This window comes from Oncorhynchus keta, chromosome 4 (assembly GCF_023373465.1).
Source record: "Oncorhynchus keta strain PuntledgeMale-10-30-2019 chromosome 4, Oket_V2, whole genome shotgun sequence".
Taxonomy (NCBI): Eukaryota; Metazoa; Chordata; class Actinopteri; order Salmoniformes; family Salmonidae; genus Oncorhynchus; species Oncorhynchus keta.
In genome coordinates, this window is record NC_068424.1 from 6,019,837 (window position 1) to 6,040,415 (window position 20,579).

Consider the following 20,579-nt stretch of genomic DNA (forward strand, 5'->3'; position numbering starts at 1 on the left):
GTAATGGTTAGGTTGTAAGGAATGCACAATGGCATTTCGGCAACTTTGGAGAAAACAAATACTTTTATATTGGAATTGTGATAGAGGACTCCGCATAGATGTTTTGTTATCAAATCAACAGCCTCGGTGAAGCAGGCGAGGCAGTCATTTGAGAAACCAACTACTTCTCCTCTAACTTTAAACATCACCTGTCAGAGCAGCTCACAGCTCACAACTGTACATAGTCCATCTGTAAAACAGCCCATCCAACTACCTCATCCCCATATTGTTATTCATTTTTTTTTGCTTCTTTGCACCCCAGTATCTCTACTTGCACATTCATCTTCGGCATATCTATCACTCCAGTGTTTAATTGCTAAATCATTTTGACACTATGGCCTATTTATTGCCTTACCTCCCTTATCCTTACCTAATTTGCACACACTATATATATATACTGTTTTCTCTCGTCTTATTGACTTGACTGTATGTTTTGTTTATTCCATGTGTAAGCATGTATATAAGCAGTTAGCACCCTCTGAGTCAATAAATGTTAGAATCACCTTTGCCAGTGATTACATCTATGAGTCTTCTTGGGTGAATCTATGCGAGCTTTACACACCTGGCTTATGCAATATTTGGCCATTATTATTTTCTAAATTCTTCAAGCTCGGCCAATATTTTGGGGATCATGGCGAGACAACACTTTTCAAATTTTGCCATATATTTTCAAGCAGATTTAAGTCAAAAAGTTGTTAATTGTTTACTCCATGTGTAACTCTGTGTTGTTTGTGTCACACTGCTTTATCTTGGCCAGGTTGCAGTTGGAAATGAGAACTTGTTCTCAACTATCCTACCTGGTTAAATAAAGGTGAAATAAATACAAATAAATATATTTTTTTTTAACCCGTTTTTAGCATGAACATTGCAATTGAGGGCTTCCACCATTTTAAAGTAGTCAACTGGGTGAGGATTCCTGTGAGTTGGTAGCAATCAGCCAATTAAGAAGAAAATGGAGGTGTCACTAGAGGTCGACCGATTATGATTTTCAACGCCGATACCGATTATTGGAGGACCAAAAAAAAAACAATACCGATTAATCGGCCAATTTACAAAATATATATATATATATTTTTACATGTATGTATTTATTTATTTGTAATAATGACAAATACAACAATACTGAATGAACACTTATTTTAACTTAATAAATCAAATCAATTTATCAATAAATAATGAAACATGTTCAAGAAGAAAGTAAAAGTGCAACATGTGCCATGTAAAAAAGCTAACGTTTCAGTTCCTTGCTCAGAACATGAGAACATATGAAAGCTGGTGGTTCCTTTTCACTTGAGTCTTCAATATTCCCAGGTAAGAAGTTTTAGGTTGTAGTTATTATAGGACTATTTCTCTCTATACAATTTGTATTTCATATACCTTTCACTATTGGATGTTCTTATAGGCACTTTAGTATTGCCAGTGTAACAGTATAGCTTCCGTCCCCCTCCTCGCTTCTACCTGGGCTCGAACCAGGAACACAACGACAACAGCCACCCTCGAAGCAGCGTTACACATGCAGAGCAAGGGGATCAACCACTAAGTCTCAGAGCGAGTGATGTTTGAAACGCTATTAGCGCGCACAGGTGTTTTACCCTGAAACCTAGAGAGAGCAGGTGTTTTATCCTGAAGCCTAGAGAGAGCAGGTGTTTTACCCTGAACCCTAGAGAGAGCAGGTGTTTTACCCTGAAACCTAGAGAGAGCAGGTGTTTTATCCTGAACCCTAGAGAGAGCAGGTGTTTTATCCTGAACCCTAGAGAGAGCAGGTGTTTTATCCTGAAGCCTAGAGAGAGCAGGTGATTTATCCTGAAGCCTAGAGAGAGCAGGTGATTTATCCTGAAGCCTAGAGAGAGCAGGTGATTTATCCTGAAGCCTAGAGAGAGCAGGTGATTTATCCTGAAGCCTAGAGAGAGCAGGTGATTTATCCTGAAGCCTAGAGAGAGCAGGTGATTTATCCTGAAGCCTAGAGAGAGCAGGTGATTTATCCTGAAGCCTAGAGCGAGCAGGTGCGACAACAGCTGGGCTGTGTGCTCCGCTGCTTGAGCCCGAGTGTCCGGCGAAGATCAACCAGTCAGTCACCAATTTATGCCAAGACACTTAAGCCTGCCCACGCTGCTACTACGACGCGAAGTCGAGAGAGACACAGGGTGACGTGAGCTAAAGCCAAGTAAGTAGAAACAGAAAGCTTTATTTACCAGGGCGGTGGGAAATAAATGCCATCTTTATACGGTGATGCTAGCTAATTAAGCAGGCTATCTTCACCTGCGTGATGGTAGCCAGCTCGACGAGCCGTAGCGTGAGATACCAAGTGTTATGACTCGGGTGTGTAAACCAACTAACTTGACGTAGAATGAACTGCTGAGTTACTGGTGTATCAACTGGTGGCGTAACACACTGAAAAATGAACAGCTCGTGCTGGTCAAACAAAACCGAATGGGTGTTTAATTATGCCATTAACCCACTTAACTAACTAGCCGAGACACTCAAAAGTTCAGCTAGCTAACCCCGAAACGGTGGGAACCGACGGAGTGCTAGAGATCCCGGGTAGAAGTAGCTCAAATGTGTGTGGAATCTGATATTAGCGGGATGCTAAAGCAGTGGAGCTAGCTAGCTAACAATGGCAAATGTGTGTAGGCAAGAGGTGTACGTACTGTAGCTACCTGACAACAAATAGCGTGGCTAACAAGCTAACTTCACTCTGTAAAGTGAAGCTGAAGTTAGCAAAATTCCTAAAAAATAGAAAATACGACACTCAATGCTCCGTGGCAGGGCGGTAAACCACACCGACAGGAACAGTGAAGCTGCTGGTTCCTTTTAACATGAGTCTTCAATATTCCCAGGTAAGAAGTTTTAGGTTGTAGTTATTATAGGAATTATAGGACTATTTCTCTCTATACGATTTGTATTTCATATACCTTTCACTATTGGATGTTCTTATAGACACTTTAGTATTGCCAGTGTAATAGTATAGCTTCCGTCCCTCTCCTCGCTCCTCCCTGGGCTCGAACCAGCAACACAACAGCCACCCTCGAAGCAGCGTTACCCATGCAGAGCAAGGAGGACAACCACTAAGTCTCAGAGCGAGTGATGTTTGAAACGCTATTAGCGCGCACCCCGCTAACTAGCTAACCATTTCACATCGGTTACACCAGCATAATCTCGGGAGTTGATGGGCTTGAAGTCATAAACAGCGCAATGCTTGAAGCACAACGAAGAGCTGCTGGCAAACGCACGAAAGTGCTGTTTGAATGAATGCTTACGAGCCTGCTGGTGCCTACCAGCGCTCAGTCAGACTGCTCTATCAAATCATAGACTTAATTATAACATAATAACACACAGAAATACGAGCCTTAGGTTATTAATATGGTCAAATGCGGAAACTATAATCTTGAAAACAAGACATTTATTCTTTCAGTGAAATACGGAACCGTTCCGTATTTTATCTAACGGGTGGCATCCATCAGTCTAAATATTGCTGTTACATTGCACAACCTTCAATGTTATGTCATAATTACGTAAAATTCTGGCAAATTAGTTTGCAACGAGCCAGGCGGCCCAAACTGCTGCATATACCCTGACTCTGTGTGCAATGAACGCAAGAGAAGTGACACAATTTCACCTGGTTAATATTGCCTGTTAACCTGGATTTATTTTAGCCACATATGCAGGCTTAAAAATATATACTTCTGTGTATTGATTTTAAGAAAGGCATTGGTGTTTATGGTTAGGTACACATTGGAGCAACGATACGCACCGCATCCATTATATGCAACGCAGGACACGCTAGATAAACTAGTAATATCATCAACCATGTGTTGTTAACTAGTGATTATGATTGATTGATTGTTTTTTAATGCTAGCAAGCAACTTACCTTGGCTTCTACTGCATTCGCGTAACAGGCAGGCTCCTCGTGGAGTGCAATGTAAGGCAGGTGGTTAGAGCGTTAGACTAGTAACCGTAAGGTTGCAAGAATGAATCCCCGAGCTGACAAGGTACAAATCTGTCATTCTGCCCCTGAACGAGGCAGTTAACCCACTGTTCCTAGACCAGTTAACCCACTGTTCCTAGACCAGTTAACCCACTGTTCCTAGACCAGTTAACCCACTGTTCCTAGACCAGTTAACCCACTGTTCCTAGACCAGTTAACCCACTGTTCCTAGACCAGTTAACCCACTGTTCCTAGACCAGTTAACCCACTGTTCCTAGACCAGTTAACCCACTGTTCCTAGGCAGTCATTGAAAATAAGAATGTGGCACAGCGGTCTAAGGCACTGAAACTCAGCGCAAGAGGCGTCATTACAGACCCTGGTTTGATCCCGGGCTGTATCACAACCGGCCTTAATCGGGAGTCTCATAGGGCGCGCACAATTGGCCCAGCGTCGTCCGGGTTAGAGGAGGGTCAGGCCGGGCTCTGGTCTAAAGTAGTGCACTATATAGGGAATAGGGTGCCATAGGGCCCTGGTCTATAGTAGTGCACTATATAGAGAATAGGACTCTGGTCTAAAGTAGTGCACTATATAGGGAATAGGACTCTGGTCTAAAGTAGTGCACTATATAGGGAATAGGACTGGTCTAAAGTACTGCACTCTATAGGGAATAGGGTGCCATTTGTGATGCATCCAATACCTTTTGGGATGTCTTACTCCTAAATAAATCTGATCAATGCTATCGAGACATTTCAAAAAGAGGAAACTGCTGTTCCTTCTCTCGCTCTCTGCTACCCCCCCATCCCGCTGCCCCTCAGAAACCTTGTCACACCAGCAACCAATGAGATGGGAGAACAGCCAGGTGACACAGAGCATGTGACATATACCACAGAGGCAAAGGAAGTGGCACAGTAAATTCCTCCAAGGGCATGAGAGAGAGTAGAGAGTCCACTATATGGCAGTGAAGTGTGGGGTCCACTATATGGCAGTGTGGGGTCCACTATATGGCAGTGTGGGGTCCACTATATGGCAGTGTGGGGTCCACTATATGGCAGTGTGGGGTCCACTATATGGCAGTGTGGGGTCCACTATATGGCAGTGTGGGGTCCACTATATGGCAGTGTGGGGTCCACTATACGGCAGTGTGGGGTCCACTATATGGCAGTGTGGGGTCCACTATATGGCAGTGTGGGGTCCACTATATGGCAGTGTGGGGTCCACTATATGGCAGTGGAGTGAGGGGTCCACTATATGGCAGTGTGGGGTCCACTATATGGCAGTGGAGTGAGGGGTCCACTATATGGCAGTGGAGTGTGGGGTCCACTATATGGCAGTGTGGGGTCCACTATATGGCAGTGGAGTGAGGGGTCCACTATATGGCAGTGGAGTGTGGGGTCCACTATATGGCAGTGTGGGGTCCACTATATGGCAGTGTGGGGTCCACTATATGGCAGTGAAGTGTGGGGTCCACTATATGGCAGTGGAGTGTGGGGTCCACTATATGGCAGTGGAGTGTGGGGTCCACTATATGGCAGTGGAGTGTGGGGTCCACTATATGGCAGTGGAGTGTGGGGTCCACTATACGGCAGTGTGGGGTCCACTATACGGCAGTGTGGGGTCCACTATACGGTAGTGTGGGGTCCACTATACGGCAGTGTGGGGCCCACTATACGGCAGTGTGGGGCCCACTATACGGCAGTGTGGGGCCCACTATACGGCAGTGTGGGGCCCACTATACGGCAGTGTGGGGCCCACTATACGGCAGTGTGGGGCCCACTATACGGCAGTGTGGGGTCCACTATACTGCAGTGTGGGGTCCACTATACGGCAGTGTGGGGTCCACTATACGGCAGTGTGGGGTCCACTATACGGCAGTGTGGGGTCCACTATATGGCAGTGGAGTGTGGGGTCCACTATACGGCAGTGTGGGGTCCACTATACGGCAGTGTGAGGTCCACTATATGGCAGTGGAGTGTGGGGTCCACTATACGGCAGTGGAGTGTGGGGTCCACTATACGGCAGTGGAGTGTGGGGTCCACTATATGGCAGTGGAGTGTGGGGTCCACTATATGGCAGTGGAGTGTGGGGTCCACTATATGGCAGTGTGGGGTCCACTATACGGCAGTGTGGGGTCCACTATATGGCAGTGGAGTGTGGGGTCCACTTTACGGCAGTGTGGGGTCCACTATATGGCAGTGTGGGGTCCACTATATGGCAGTGTGGGGTCCACTATATGGCAGTGTGGGGTCCACTATACGGCAGTGTGGGGTCCACTATACGGTGGGGTCAGTGTGGGGTGGGGTCCACTATACGGCAGTGTGGGGTCCACTATACGGCAGTGTGGGGTCCACTATATGGCAGGCAGTGTGGGGTCCACTATACGGCAGTGTGGGGTCCACTATACGGCAGTGTGGGGTCCACTACATGGCAGTGTGGGGTCCACTATATGGCAGTGTGGGGTCCACTATATGGCAGTGTGGGGTCCACTATACGGCAGTGTGGGGTCCACTACATGGCAGTGTGGGGTCCACAAGATGGCAGTGTGGGGTCCACTATACGGCAGTGTGGGGTCCACTATACGGCAGTGTGGGGTCCACTATACGGCAGTGTGGGGTCCACTATACGGCAGTGTGGGGTCCACTATACGGCAGTGTGGGGTCCACTATACGGCAGTGTGGGGTCCACTATACGGCAGTGTGGGGTCCACTATACGGCAGTGTGGGGTCCACTATATGGCAGTGTGGGGTCCACTATATGGCAGTGTGGGGTCCACTATATGGCAGTGGAGTGTGGGGTCCACTATACGGCAGTGTGGGGTCCACTATATGGCAGTGGAGTGTGGGGTCCACTATATGGCAGTGTGGGGTCCACTATATGGCAGTGGAGTGTGGGGTCCACTATACGGCAGTGTGGGGTCCACTATATGGCAGTGGGGTGTGGGGTCCACTATACGGCAGTGTGGGGTCCACTATACGGCAGTGGAGTGTGGGGTCCACTATACGGCAGTGTGGGGTCCACTATATGGCAGTGGAGTGAGGGGTCCACTATACGGCAGTGGAGTGAGGGGTCCACTATACGGCAGTGGAGTGAGGGGTCCACTATACGGCAGTGTGGGGTCCACTATACGGCAGTGGAGTGTGGGGTCCACTATACGGCAGTGTGGGGTCCACTATACGGCAGTGTGGGGTCCACTATATGGCAGTGTGGGGTCCACTATACGGCAGTGTGGGGTCCACTATGTGGTAGTTAGGGTGTATTTTTTTTCCTATTAGTATCTGTCATCATTGATGTGATGTGTGTCTTCAGTGCCTTCCACTAATATCGGCACCCCTGGTAAATAAATATGAGCAAAACGGGCTGTGAATTGTTTTCCTGTTTATCTACTTGGTCTTTCATTCAAAATATTCACAAAAATCTAACCTTTAGTTAAAGTAAAATCATTGAAAGAAAAAAATGTGGATATGTGTGCCACAATTATTGGCACCCCTTCATTCAATTCTTTGTGTAACCTCTCTTTGCCAAGATAGCAGCTCTGAGTCTTCTCCTATAATGCATAATGAGGTTGGAGAACACATGGCAAGGGATCTGAGACTATTCCTCTATACAGAATCTCTCCAGATCCTTCAGACTCCCGAGGTCTATGCTTGTGGACTCTCCTCTTCAGCCAATCGCACAGGTTTTGTCTGGGGTTTAGGTCAGCGGACTGGGATGGCCACGTAAAATCCTTAAGTCTGTGGTCAGTGAACTATTTTTTTGTGTTGATTTCGAGGTGTGTTTTGGATCATTGTCCTGCTGGAAGGTCCAACTACGGCCCGGTTTAGCCTTCCTTGCAGAGTCGGGTTTTGATTTAATATCTGCTGGTATTTGATAAGAGTCCATGATTTTTTTAAAAATGTTTTTTTACCTTTATTTAACCAGGCAAGTCAGTTAAGAACATATTCTTATTTTCAATGACGGCCTAGGAACAGTGGGTTAACTGCCTGTTCAGGGGCAGAACGACAGATTTGTACCTTGTCAGCTCGGGGGTTTGAACTCGCAACCTTCCGGTTACTAGTCCAACGCTCTAATCACTAGGCTACCCTGCCGCCCCTCCACTCTAACCACTAGGCTACCCTGCCGCCCCTCCACTCTAACCACTAGGCTACCCTGCCGCCCCTCCACTCTAACCACTAGGCTACCCTGCCGCCCCTCCACTCTAACCACTAGGCTACGCTGCCGCCCCTCCACTCTAACCACTAGGCTACCCTGCCGCCCCTCCACTCTAACCACTAGGCTACCCTGCTGCCCCTCCACTCTAACCACTAGGCTACGCTGCCACCTCTACACTCTAACCACTAGGCCACCTCTACACTCTAACCACTAGGCTACCCTGCCACCTCTACACTCTAACCACTAGGCTATGCTGCCACCTCTACACTCTAACCACTAGGCTACGCTGCCACCTCTACACTCTAACCACCTCTACACTCTAACCACTAGGCTACGCTGCCACCTCTACACTCTAACCACTAGGCCACCCTGCCGCCCCTCCACTCAAACCACTAGGCTACGCTGCCACCTCTCCACTCTAACCACTAGGCCACCTCCTCTACACTCTAACCACTAGGCTACCCTGCCACCTCTACACTCTAACCACTAGGCTACGCTGCCACCTCTCCACTCTAACCACTAGGCTACGCTGCAACCTCTACACTCTAACCACTAGGCTACCCTGCCACCTCTACACTCTAACCACTAGGCTATGCTGCCTCCTCTACACTCTAACCACTAGGCCACCTCCTCTACACTCTAACCACTAGGCTACCCTGCCACCTCTCCACTCTAACCACTAGGCCACCTCCTCTACACTCTAACCACTAGGCCACCCTGCCGCCCCATGATAACATGTATCCTAACAAGTTGTCCAGAACCTTTTGGAAGAAGAAAAAACAAAAACAGGCCCATAACATCAAAGCTCCTCCACCATTACTTCACAGTGGGGACGAGGTACTTTTCTGCATGGCTGTCCTTCTGCCTGCGCCAAAAAGCTCTTATTTTAGTCTCATCTGAGCGTAGAAACCGGTCCCATTGAAAGTTCCAGTAACGTTTCGGGTTAACTGTTTGATGACAGCAAAGACTTATTTTATTTCATGGCAACCCTACCAAGTGACTTGGTGTATAGCGAGAATAGGAGAGGGCCTAGAACAGAGCCCTGGGGGACACCAGTGGTGAGAGCGCGTGGTGAGGAGACAGATTCTCGCCACGCCACCTGGTAGGAGCGACCTGTCAGGTAGGACGCAATCCAAGCGTGGGCAACTTGTGGTTAGTGTCGGTGGCGTCTGATCCTCGTAGTTTAACACTTTGACCCCCAAAGACCCAACTATGATGTTTTTGTCCACTCGTCCATCCTCCTCACTGTGCGTGGGGTCAATATAGACCCACGTCCTCTTCCAGGCCGATCGTTAACATCTCCAGTTTAACTTCTTTAATTATTGCCCCGATCGAGGAAATGACCATTTCCAACCGTTGAGATATTTTCTTATCGCCATTTCCTGATTTTTGTGCAGCTCAACAACCTTCTGTCACACATCATTAGTGTTTTGTCAGGTCGTTCCCATAGTGATGAATGTGTGTAACTTGGCCTGTGTGTCACCTCGTATTTATACCCCAGTGAAACAGGAAGTTATGGCTCACCAAAGGGTTCCTAATCACTCAGATATGAAATGGGATATACTTCATAAGAATTCCCGAGGGGTGCCAATAACTGTGGCACGCATGTCTCGGAGAAAAATATTGAGGTTTGATTTTTGTGAATATTTTAAAATGAAACACCAAGAGGATAAACAGCAAAGAAAAGTTCACAGCCTGTTTTGCTCATATTTACCAAGGTGCCAATATTAGCGGAGGGCACTGTGTGTGTGTGTGTGTGTGTGTGTGTGTGTGTGTGTGTGTATATATATATTCTCTTATTCATTATAATCTAAAAGGCCAAACTGACCCTAGATCAGCCCTACTTTGGAATTGTTAGTTAGATTACTTGTTGGTTATCACTGCATTGTCGGAACTTGAAGCACAAGCATTTCGCTACACTCGCATTAACATCTGCTAACCATGTGTATGTGACAAATACAATTTGATTTGATTAGATCAGCACTCTTACTCTGAAACACTTAACTTTTCCTCTCTTCCTATTCACTACAACTTGCCTGCCTGCAGCTCTCAGATCTGTGGGAGTTGTATTTTCTATCCCACTAGGCTAATTCTCAGATCAGGGAGATGATGATTGAAGGTTTAATTCGTTGGCGTTGGTAATTAAAAAGGCGTTGTGCCCGTTAAATCTAATAAGCCAGTCATGTCTCCCCAGAGACAGAGACAGAGAGAGAGACAGAAGGCCTTGTAGACTCAGAGTAGTACCAACATAAGCATGAGTTATTAGAATTTAAGACGTAGAATTTAATGGCTGGTTGAGGGGCGGTTTTCCGGGGGGCTTGGATGGTTGGTGGGAGGGGGGCTTGGATGGTTGGTGGGAGGGGGTCTTGGATGGTTGGTAGGAGGGGGGCTTGGAAGGTTGGTGGGAGGGGTGGCTTGGATGGATGGGGGGAGGGGGAGGGGGGGGGGGGGTTATTTTTTATTCTAGGGTCAGCAGCATTCTAGAAGTACTGGGAGGTTATTCTAGGGTCAGCAGCATTCTAGAAGTACTGGGAGGTTATTCTAGGGTCAGCAGCATTCTAGAAGTACTGGGAGGTTATTCTAGGGTCAGCAGCATTCTAGAAGTACTGGGAGGTTATTCTAGGGTCAGCAGCATTCTAGAAGTACTGGGAGGTTATTCTAGGGTCAGCAGCATTCTAGAAGTACTGGGAGGTTATTCTAGGGTCAGCAGCATTCTAGAAGTACTGGGAGGTTATTCTAGGATCAGCAGCATTCTAGAAGTACTAGAGGTTATCCTAGGGTCAGCTGCTAACTGTGCCAGTAGACAAGGTACCCTCCTCAAATGCTAACCCCCACCATTAACTTGGTAACCTCCTTAAATGCTAACCTCCACCATTAACTTGGGAAACACAAAACTGACAGACCAGCGTACGTACAGGCAGGTGGGCTACACAGCAGTATTAGATTAAATTGTTATACCAACCGAACCACAAATACACATAACATACAGACCAGTGGACTAAATGGGGTCCGCCCTACTACAGACTAAATGGGGTCGGCCCTACTACAGACTAAATGGGGTCGGCCCTACTACAGACTAAATTGGGTCCGCCCTACTACAGACTACATGGGGTCAGCCCTACTACAGACTACATGGGGTCAGCCCTACTACAGACTAAATGGGGTCAACCCTACTACAGACTAAATGGGGTCAACCCTACTACATACAGACCAGTGGACTAAATGGGGTCGGCCCTACTACAGACTAAATGGGGTCAGCCCTACTACAGACTAAATGGGGTCGGCCCTACTACAGACTAAATGGGGTCAGCCCTACTACAGACTAAATGGGGTCAGCCCAACTACAGACTAAATGGGGTCAGCCCAACTACAGACTAAATGGGGTCAGCCCTACTACAGACTAAATGGGGTCGGCCCTACTACAGACTACATGGGGTCGGTCCTACTACAGACTACATGGGGTCGGCCCTACTACAGACTAAATGGGGTCAGCCCTACTACAGACTACATGGGGTCAGCCCAACTACAGACTAAATGGGGTCAACCCTACTACAGACTAAATGGGGTCAGCCCTACTACATACAGACCAGTGGACTAAATGGGGTGTTCCCTACTACAGACTAAATGGGGTCAGCCCTACTACAGACTAAATGGGGTCGGCCCTACTACAGACTACATGGGGTCAGCCCTACTACATGGTCGGCCCTACTACAGACGAAATGGTCGGCCCTACTCCAGACTAAATGGGGTCAGCCCTACTACAGACTACATGGGGTCGGCCCTACTACAGACTACATGGGGTCGGCCCTACTACAGACTACATGGGGTCGGCCCTACTACAGACTACATGGGGTCGGCCCCACTACAGACTACATGGGGTCGGCCCTACTACAGACTACATGGGGTCAGCCCTACTACAGACAGACCAGTGGACTAAATGGGGTCGGCCCTACTACAGACTAAATGGGGTCGGCCCTACTACAGACTACATGGGGTCGGTCCTACTACAGACTACATGGGGTCGGTCCTACTACAGACTACATGGGGTCAGCCCTACTACATGGTCGGCCCTACTACAGACGAAATGGTCGGCCCTACTTCAGACTAAATGGGGTCAGCCCTACTACAGACTAAATGGGGTCGGCCCTACTACAGACTACATGGGGTCGGCCCTACTACAGACTACATGGGGTCGGCCCTACTACAGACTACATGGGGTCGGTCCTACTACAGACTACATGGGGTCGGTCCTACTACAGACTACATGGGGTCGGTCCTACTACAGACTACATGGGGTCGGCCCTACTACAGACTACATGGGGTCGGTCCTACTACAGACTACATGGGGTCGGCCCTACTACAGACTACATGGTAAAACAGCACACAGACCTCTCGTTGCCAGTCCCAGTGTTGCTCCGCAGCAGTGGCTTTCAGAGAAGATAACAGTCATATGATTACCTCATCTCAACCCCAGTCATATGATTACCTCATCTCAACCCCAGTCATATGATTACCTCATCTCAACCCCAGTCATATGATTACCTCATCTCAACCCCAGTCATATGATTACCTCATCTCAACCCCAGTCATGTGATTACCTCATCTCAACCCCAGTCATGTGATTACCTCATCTCAACCCCAGTCATGTGATTACCTCATCTCAACCCCAGTCATGTGATTACCTCATCTCAACCCCAGTCATATGATTACCTCATCTCAACCCCAGTCATGTGATTACCTCATCTCAACCCCAGTCATGTGATTACCTCATCTCAACCCCAGTCATGTGATTACCTCATCTCAACCCCAGTCATGTGATTACCTCATCTCAACCCCAGTCATATGATTACCTCATCTCAACCCCAGTCATATGATTACCTCATCTCAACCCCAGTCATATGATTACCTCATCTCAACCCCAGTCATATGATTACCTCATCTCAACCCCAGTCATATGATTACCTCATCTCAACCCCAGTCATATGATTACCTCATCTCAACCCCAGTCATATGATTACCTCATCTCAACCCCAGTCATATGATTACCTCATCTCAACCCCAGTCATATGATTACCTCATCTCAACCCCAGTCATATGATTACCTCATCTCAACCCCAGTCATATGATTACCTCATCTCAACCCCAGTCATATGATTACCTCATCTCAACCCCAGTCATATGATTACCTCATCTCAACCCCAGTCATATGATTACCTCATCTCAACCCCAGTCATATGATTACCTCATCTCAACCCCAGTCATATGATTACCTCATCTCAACCCCAGTCATATGATTACCTCATCTCAACCCCAGTCATATGATTACCTCATCTCAACCCCAGTCATATGATTACCTCATCTCAACCCCAGTCATATGATTACCTCATCTCAACCCCAGTCATATGATTACCTCATCTCAACCCCAGTCATATGATTACCTCATCTCAACCCCAGTCATATGATTACCTCATCTCAACCCCAGTCATATGATTACCTCATCTCAACCCCAGTCATGTGATTACCTCATCTCAACCCCAGTCATGTGATTACCTCATCTCAACCCCAGTCATGTGATTACCTCATCTCAACCCCAGTCATGTGATTACCTCATCTCAACCCCAGTCATATGATTACCTCATCTCAACCCCAGTCATGTGATTACCTCATCTCAACCCCAGTCATGTGATTACCTCATCTCAACCCCAGTCATGTGATTACCTCATCTCAACCCCAGTCATGTGATTACCTCATCTCAACCCCAGTCATGTGATTACCTCATCTCAACCCCAGTCATGTGATTACCTCATCTCAACCCCCCCAGTCATGTGATTACCTCATCTCAACCCCAGTCATGTGATTACCTCATCTCAACCCCAGTCATGTGATTACCTCATCTCAACCCCAGTCATGTGATTACCTCATCTCAACCCCAGTCATGTGATTACCTCATCTCAACCCCAGTCATGTGATTACCTCATCTCAACCCCAGTCATGTGATTACCTCATCTCAACCCCAGTCATGTGATTACCTCATCTCAACCCCAGTCATGTGATTACCTCATCTCAACCCCAGTCATGTGATTACCTCATCTCAACCCCAGTCATGTGATTACCTCATCTCAACCCCAGTCATGTGATTACCTCATCTCAACCCCAGTCATGTGATTACCTCATCTCAACCCCAGTCATGTGATTACCTCATCTCAACCCCAGTCATGTGATTACCTCATCTCAACCCCAGTCATGTGATTACCTCATCTCAACCCCAGTCATGTGATTACCTCATCTCAACCCCAGTCATGTGATTACCTCATCTCAACCCCAGTCATGTGATTACCTCATCTCAACCCCAGTCATGTGATTACCTCATCTCAACCCCAGTCATGTGATTACCTCATCTCAACCCCAGTCATGTGATTACCTCATCTCAACCCCAGTCATGTGATTACCTCATCTCAACCCCAGTCATGTGATTACCTCATCTCAACCCCAGTCATGTGATTACCTCATCTCAACCCCAGTCATGTGATTACCTCATCTCAACCCCAGTCATGTGATTACCTCATCTCAACCCCAGTCATGTGATTACCTCATCTCAACCCCAGTCATGTGATTACCTCATCTCAACCCCAGTCATGTGATTACCTCATCTCAACCCCAGTCATGTGATTACCTCATCTCAACCCCAGTCATGTGATTACCTCATCTCAACCCCAGTCATGTGATTACCTCATCTCAACCCCAGTCATGTGATTACCTCATCTCAACCCCAGTCATGTGATTACCTCATCTCAACCCCAGTCATGTGATTACCTCATCTCAACCCCAGTCATGTGATTACCTCATCTCAACCCCAGTCATGTGATTACCTCATCTCAACCCCAGTCATGTGATTACCTCATCTCAACCCCAGTCATGTGATTACCTCATCTCAACCCCAGTCATGTGATTACCTCATCTCAACCCCAGTCATGTGATTACCTCATCTCAACCCCAGTCATGTGATTACCTCATCTCAACCCCAGTCATGTGATTACCTCATCTCAACCCCAGTCATGTGATTACCTCATCTCAACCCCAGTCATGTGATTACCTCATCTCAACCCCAGTCATGTGATTACCTCATCTCAACCCCAGTCATGTGATTACCTCATCTCAACCCCAGTCATGTGATTACCTCATCTCAACCCCAGTCATGTGATTACCTCATCTCAACCCCAGTCATGTGATTACCTCATCTCAACCCCAGTCATGTGATTACCTCATCTCAACCCCAGTCATGTGATTACCTCATCTCAACCCCAGTCATGTGATTACCTCATCTCAACCCCAGTCATGTGATTACCTCATCTCAACCCCAGTCATGTGATTACCTCATCTCAACCCCAGTCATGTGATTACCTCATCTCAACCCCAGTCATGTGATTACCTCATCTCAACCCCAGTCATGTGATTACCTCATCTCAACCCCAGTCATGTGATTACCTCATCTCAACCCCAGTCATGTGATTACCTCATCTCAACCCCAGTCATGTGATTACCTCATCTCAACCCCAGTCATGTGATTACCTCATCTCAACCCCAGTCATGTGATTACCTCATCTCAACCCCAGTCATGTGATTACCTCATCTCAACCCCAGTCATGTGATTACCTCATCTCAACCCCAGTCATGTGATTACCTCATCTCAACCCCAGTCATGTGATTACCTCATCTCAACCCCAGTCATGTGATTACCTCATCTCAACCCCAGTCATGTGATTACCTCATCTCAACCCCAGTCATATGATTACCTCATCTCAACCCCAGTCATATGATTACCTCATCTCAACCCCAGTCATGTGATTACCTCATCTCAACCCCAGTCATGTGATTACCTCATCTCAACCCCAGTCATGTGATTACCTCATCTCAACCCCAGTCATGTGCCTCCACATCTGTTGATCCAATAGGAAGTCAGCCAGCTTCTCTCGCCTCCCAATAGCTACAAGGCTGTGTGTGTGTGTGTGTGTGTGTGTGTGTGTGTGTGTGTGTGTGTGTGTGTTTTTAATAAACTGAAGTACCGATAAGACAGGACTGGGGGTTAGGTTCTCACAAAGTAAACAGACGAGACTGAAATCAAGAACATTCACTGGGCTGGAGCTGTGTGTGTGTGTGTGTCTTTGCATGTATCGCACATATTGTACAACTTGTCTTGCACAAGCTGCTGGACTGGTCTCCCGTCCTGCTCAAACCACACACACACACACACACATACTTGTTGTTTGGTGTGTGTGTGTGTGTATTAGAGAACAGGGTTCCGTTAGAGAAAGGAACAGTGCGCTATTATAAGAAGACTAACAGCCCAAAATCCGTCCGTTGGCTGAATGGCTTTTAACAGTTTTGATTTTCAACTGTAAAAATGTAGGAGTTGCACAGCACTTCTTGCTCGTCTCTTCAGAGCAGAGGTGTCATCATTGTATTGCTCACTTCTAGCTTTCACTTGTCAAACAGCATTGTGATCTAAATATAGGCTGAGCATTTGATTTATACTGCCTGGTTAGAATTAAGTGAAGTCGTGCAGTTTGACTAGATTACCAAAAATAAACCCAAACCGCCAATGAAATTAAACCTACATTCTGTAAATAAATGGCTGTAAAAATAGAGATATTAAGACTATTTATCCATATTGGAGCTCTCGCTTGTCAGAACAGCATGGTGATTTGATCTGAGTTTTTGGTCAATAAAACCAAACCACCCGTGTCAGGATCCTAACTGGAAAACAAGTCCTGTTCAGTGACCTCAGAGACAAATACAAACCATAACAGGAAGTGGGTATCATTTTTTTTTTTTTTAAGGGAGTGATCTGGATTATACAACCAAGAGCAAGAACAGCAAGTACAGTCTTCAGCTGTTAAATGCAAATTGGCCTGTTATTTATCCAGTGTTTCCCCTAGGAATGTTTTCTGCAGCGGTGGGGGCTCGTCATACATCTAGACTAAACACACACACACAATCTTGATGTATATGTATACCTTTACCTAGACAGTATATTTAAAATATGTTTTATTTTATTTAACTGGGCAAGTCAGTTAAGAACAAATTCTTATTTTACAATGACGGCCTACACCGGGCCAAAAGCCGGACGGTGCTGGGCCAATTGTGCAGCGTCCTATGGGACGGTTGTGATACAGCCTGGATTCGAACCAGGGTCTGTAGTGATGCCTCGAGCACTGAGATGCAGTGCCTTAGACCACTGTGATACAGCCTGGATTCCAACCAGGGTGTCTGTAGTGATGCCTCTAGCACTGAGATGCAATGCCTTAGACCACTGTGATACAGCCTGGAATCTAACCAGGGTCTGTAGTGACGCCTCTAGCACTGAGATGCAGTGCCTTAGACCACTGTGATACAGCCTGGATTCGAACCAGGGTCTGTAGTGACGCCTCGAGCACTGAGATGCAGTGCCTTAGACCACTGTGATACAGCCTGGATTCGAACCAGGGTCTGTAGTGACGCCTCTAGCACTGAGATGCAGTGCCTTAGACCACTGTGTCCATGGGTGTGTGTTAACTATTTTACTGTACTAGAACGCTTAACTTTAAAAAAAGGCAGCTAAAGTTTTTAATAATCAGTATTGGGTTTTTTGGCCAAGGAAAATGTGTGTTATCGCTATTGGTCATATTTTTTTAAACCTTTATTTAACTAGGCAAGTCAGTTAATTAAGAACAAATTCTTATTTTCAATGACGGCCTAGGAACAGTGGGTTAACTGCCTTGTTCAGGGGCAGAACGACAGATTTGTACCTTGTCAGCTCGGGGATTTGAACTTGCAACCTTCCGGTTACTAGTCCAACGCTCTAATCACTAGACTACCCTGCCGCCCCTCCACTCTAACCACTAGGCTACCCTGCCGCCCCTCCACTCTAACCACTAGGCTACCCTGCCGCCCCTCCACTCTAACCACTAGGCTACCCTGCCGCCCCTCCACTCTAACCACTAGGCTACCCTGCCGCCCCTCCACTCTAACCACTAGGCTACCCTGCCGCCCCTCCACTCTAACCACTAGGCTACCCTGCCGCCCCTCCACTCTAACCACTAGGCTACCCTGCCGCCCCTCCACTCTAACCACTAGGCTACCCTGCCGCCCCTCCACTCTAACCACTAGGCTACCCTGCCGCCCCTCCACTCTAACCACTAGGCTACCCTGCCGCCCTCCACTCTAACCACTAGGCTACCCTGCCGCCCTCCACTCTAACCACTAGGCTACCCTGCCGCCCTCCACTCTAACCACTAGGCTACCCTGCCGCCCCTCCACTCTAACCACTAGGCTACCCTGCCGCCCCTCCACTCTAACCACTAGGCTACCCTGCCGCCCCTCCACTCTAACCACTAGGCTACCCTGCCGCCCCTCCACTCTAACCACTAGGCTACCCTGCCGCCCTCCACTCTAACCACTAGGCTACCCTGCCGCCCCTCCACTCTAACCACTAGGCTACCCTGCCGCCCCTCCACTCTAACCACTAGGCTACCCTGCCGCCCCTCCACTCTAACCACTAGGCTACCCTGCCGCCCCTCCACTCTAACCACTAGGCTACCCTGCCGCCCCTCCACTCTAACCACTAGGCTACCCTGCCGCCCCTCCACTCTAACCACTAGGCTACCCTGCCGCCCCTCCACTCTAACCACTAGGCTACCCTGCCGCCCCTCCACTCTAACCACTAGGCTACCCTGCCGCCCTCCACTCTAACCACTAGGCTACCCTGCCGCCCCTCCACTCTAACCACTAGGCTACCCTGCCGCCCTCCACTCTAACCACTAGGCTACCCTGCCGCCCTTCCACTCTAACCACTAGGCTACCCTGCCGCCCCTCCACTCTAACCACTAGGCTACCCTGCCGCCCTCCACTCTAACCACTAGGCTACCCTGCCGCCCCTCCACTCTAACCACTAGGCTACCCTGCCGCCCTCCACTCTAACCACTAGGCTACCCTGCCGCCCTCCACTCTAACCACTAGGCTACCCTGCCGCCCTCCACTCTAACCACTAGGCTACCCTGCCGCCCCTCCACTCTAACCACTAGGCTACCCTGCCTCCCCTCCACTCTAACCACTAGGCTACCCTGCCGCCCCTCCACTCTAACCACTAGGCTACCCTGCCGCCCCTCCACTCTAACCACTAGGCTACCCTGCCTCCCCTCCACTCTAACCACTAGGCTACCCTGCCGCCCCTCCACTCTAACCACTAGGCTACCCTGCCGCCCCTCCACTCTAACCACTAGGCTACCCTGCCGCCCTCCACTCTAACCACTAGGCTACCCTGCCGCCCCTCCACTCTAACCACTAGGCTACCCTGCCGCCCCTCCACTCTAACCACTAGGCTACCCTGCCACCCCTCCACTCTAACCACTAGGCTACCCTGCCGCCCCTCCACTCTAACCACTAGGCTACCCTGCCGCCCCTCCACTCTAACCACTAGGCTACCCTGCCGCCCTTCCACTCTAACCACTAGGCTACCCTGCCGCCCCTCCACTCTAACCACTAGGCTACCCTGCTACCCTGCTGACTAGGTGTGTGTGTCTGTCTCTGACTAGGTGTGTGTGTGTGTCTGTCTCTGACTAGGTGTGTGTGTGTGTCTGTATCTGACTAGGTGTGTGTGTGTGTCTGTATCTGACTAGGTGTGTGTGTGTGTCTGTATCTGACTAGGTGTGTGTGTGTGTGTGTGTGTGTGTGTGTGTGTGTCTGTATCTGACTAGGTGTGTGTGTGTGTGTGTGTGTGTGTGTGTGTGTGTGTCTGTATCTGACTAGGTGTGTGTGTGTGTGTGTGTGTGTGTGTCTGTCTCTGACTAGGTGTGTGTGTGTCTGTCTCTGACTAGGTGTGTGTGTGTGTGTGTCTGTCTCTGACTAGGTGTGTGTGTGTGTGTGTGTGTGTGTGTGTGTGACTAGGTGTGTGTGTCGTCTGTCTCTGACTAGGTGTGTGTGTCTGTCTGTCTGTCTCTGACTAGGTGTGTGTGTGTGTGTGTGTGTGTGTGTGTGTGTGTGTGTGTGTGTGTCTGTCTCTGACTAGGTGTGTGTGTGTGTGTGTGTCTGTCTCTGACTAGGTGTGTGTGTGTGTGTGTTGTTTGTGTGTGTGTCTGTCTCTGACTAGGTGTGTGTGTGTGTGTGTCTGTCTCTGACTAGGTGTGTGTGTGTGTGTGTGTGTGTGTGTGTGTGTGTGTGTGTGTGTCTGTCTCTGACTGTGTGTGTGTGTGTGTGTGTCTGTCTCTGACTGTGTGTGTGTGTGTGTGTGTCTGTCTCTGACTAGGTGTGTGTGTGTGTGTCTGTCTCTGACTAGGTGTGTGTGTGTGTCTGTCTCTGACTAGGTGTGTGTGTGTGTGTGTGTGTGTGTGTGTGTGTGTGTCCGTCTCTGACTAGGTGTGTGTGTGTGTGTGTCCGTCTCTGACTAGGTGTGTGTGTGTGTGTGTGTGTGTCTGTCTCTGACTAGGTGTGTG

The 20,579-nt window shown here is 48.4% G+C and overlaps 1 protein-coding gene and 1 long non-coding RNA gene across 5 annotated transcripts in view; one reads left to right on the forward strand and one right to left on the reverse strand.

Moving 5' to 3' along the window:
- LOC118394781 (nuclear receptor coactivator 2-like) overlaps positions 1-20,579 on the forward strand; it is a 195,677-nt gene that overhangs the window by 13,128 nt on the left and 161,970 nt on the right. The gene's annotated exons all lie outside the window — the stretch shown is intronic.
- LOC127916663 (uncharacterized) lies at positions 12,238-16,047 on the reverse strand. 2 transcript variants are annotated; one of them, XR_008095482.1, is made up of 3 exons: positions 15,878-16,047; positions 12,935-13,606; positions 12,238-12,682 (listed from the first exon to the last, which is right to left on the reverse strand). It is a non-coding gene; the product is annotated as an uncharacterized LOC127916663 (long non-coding RNA). The 2 variants fall into 2 exon arrangements; XR_008095483.1 differs by lacking the exon at positions 15,878-16,047 and adding an exon at positions 13,719-13,863.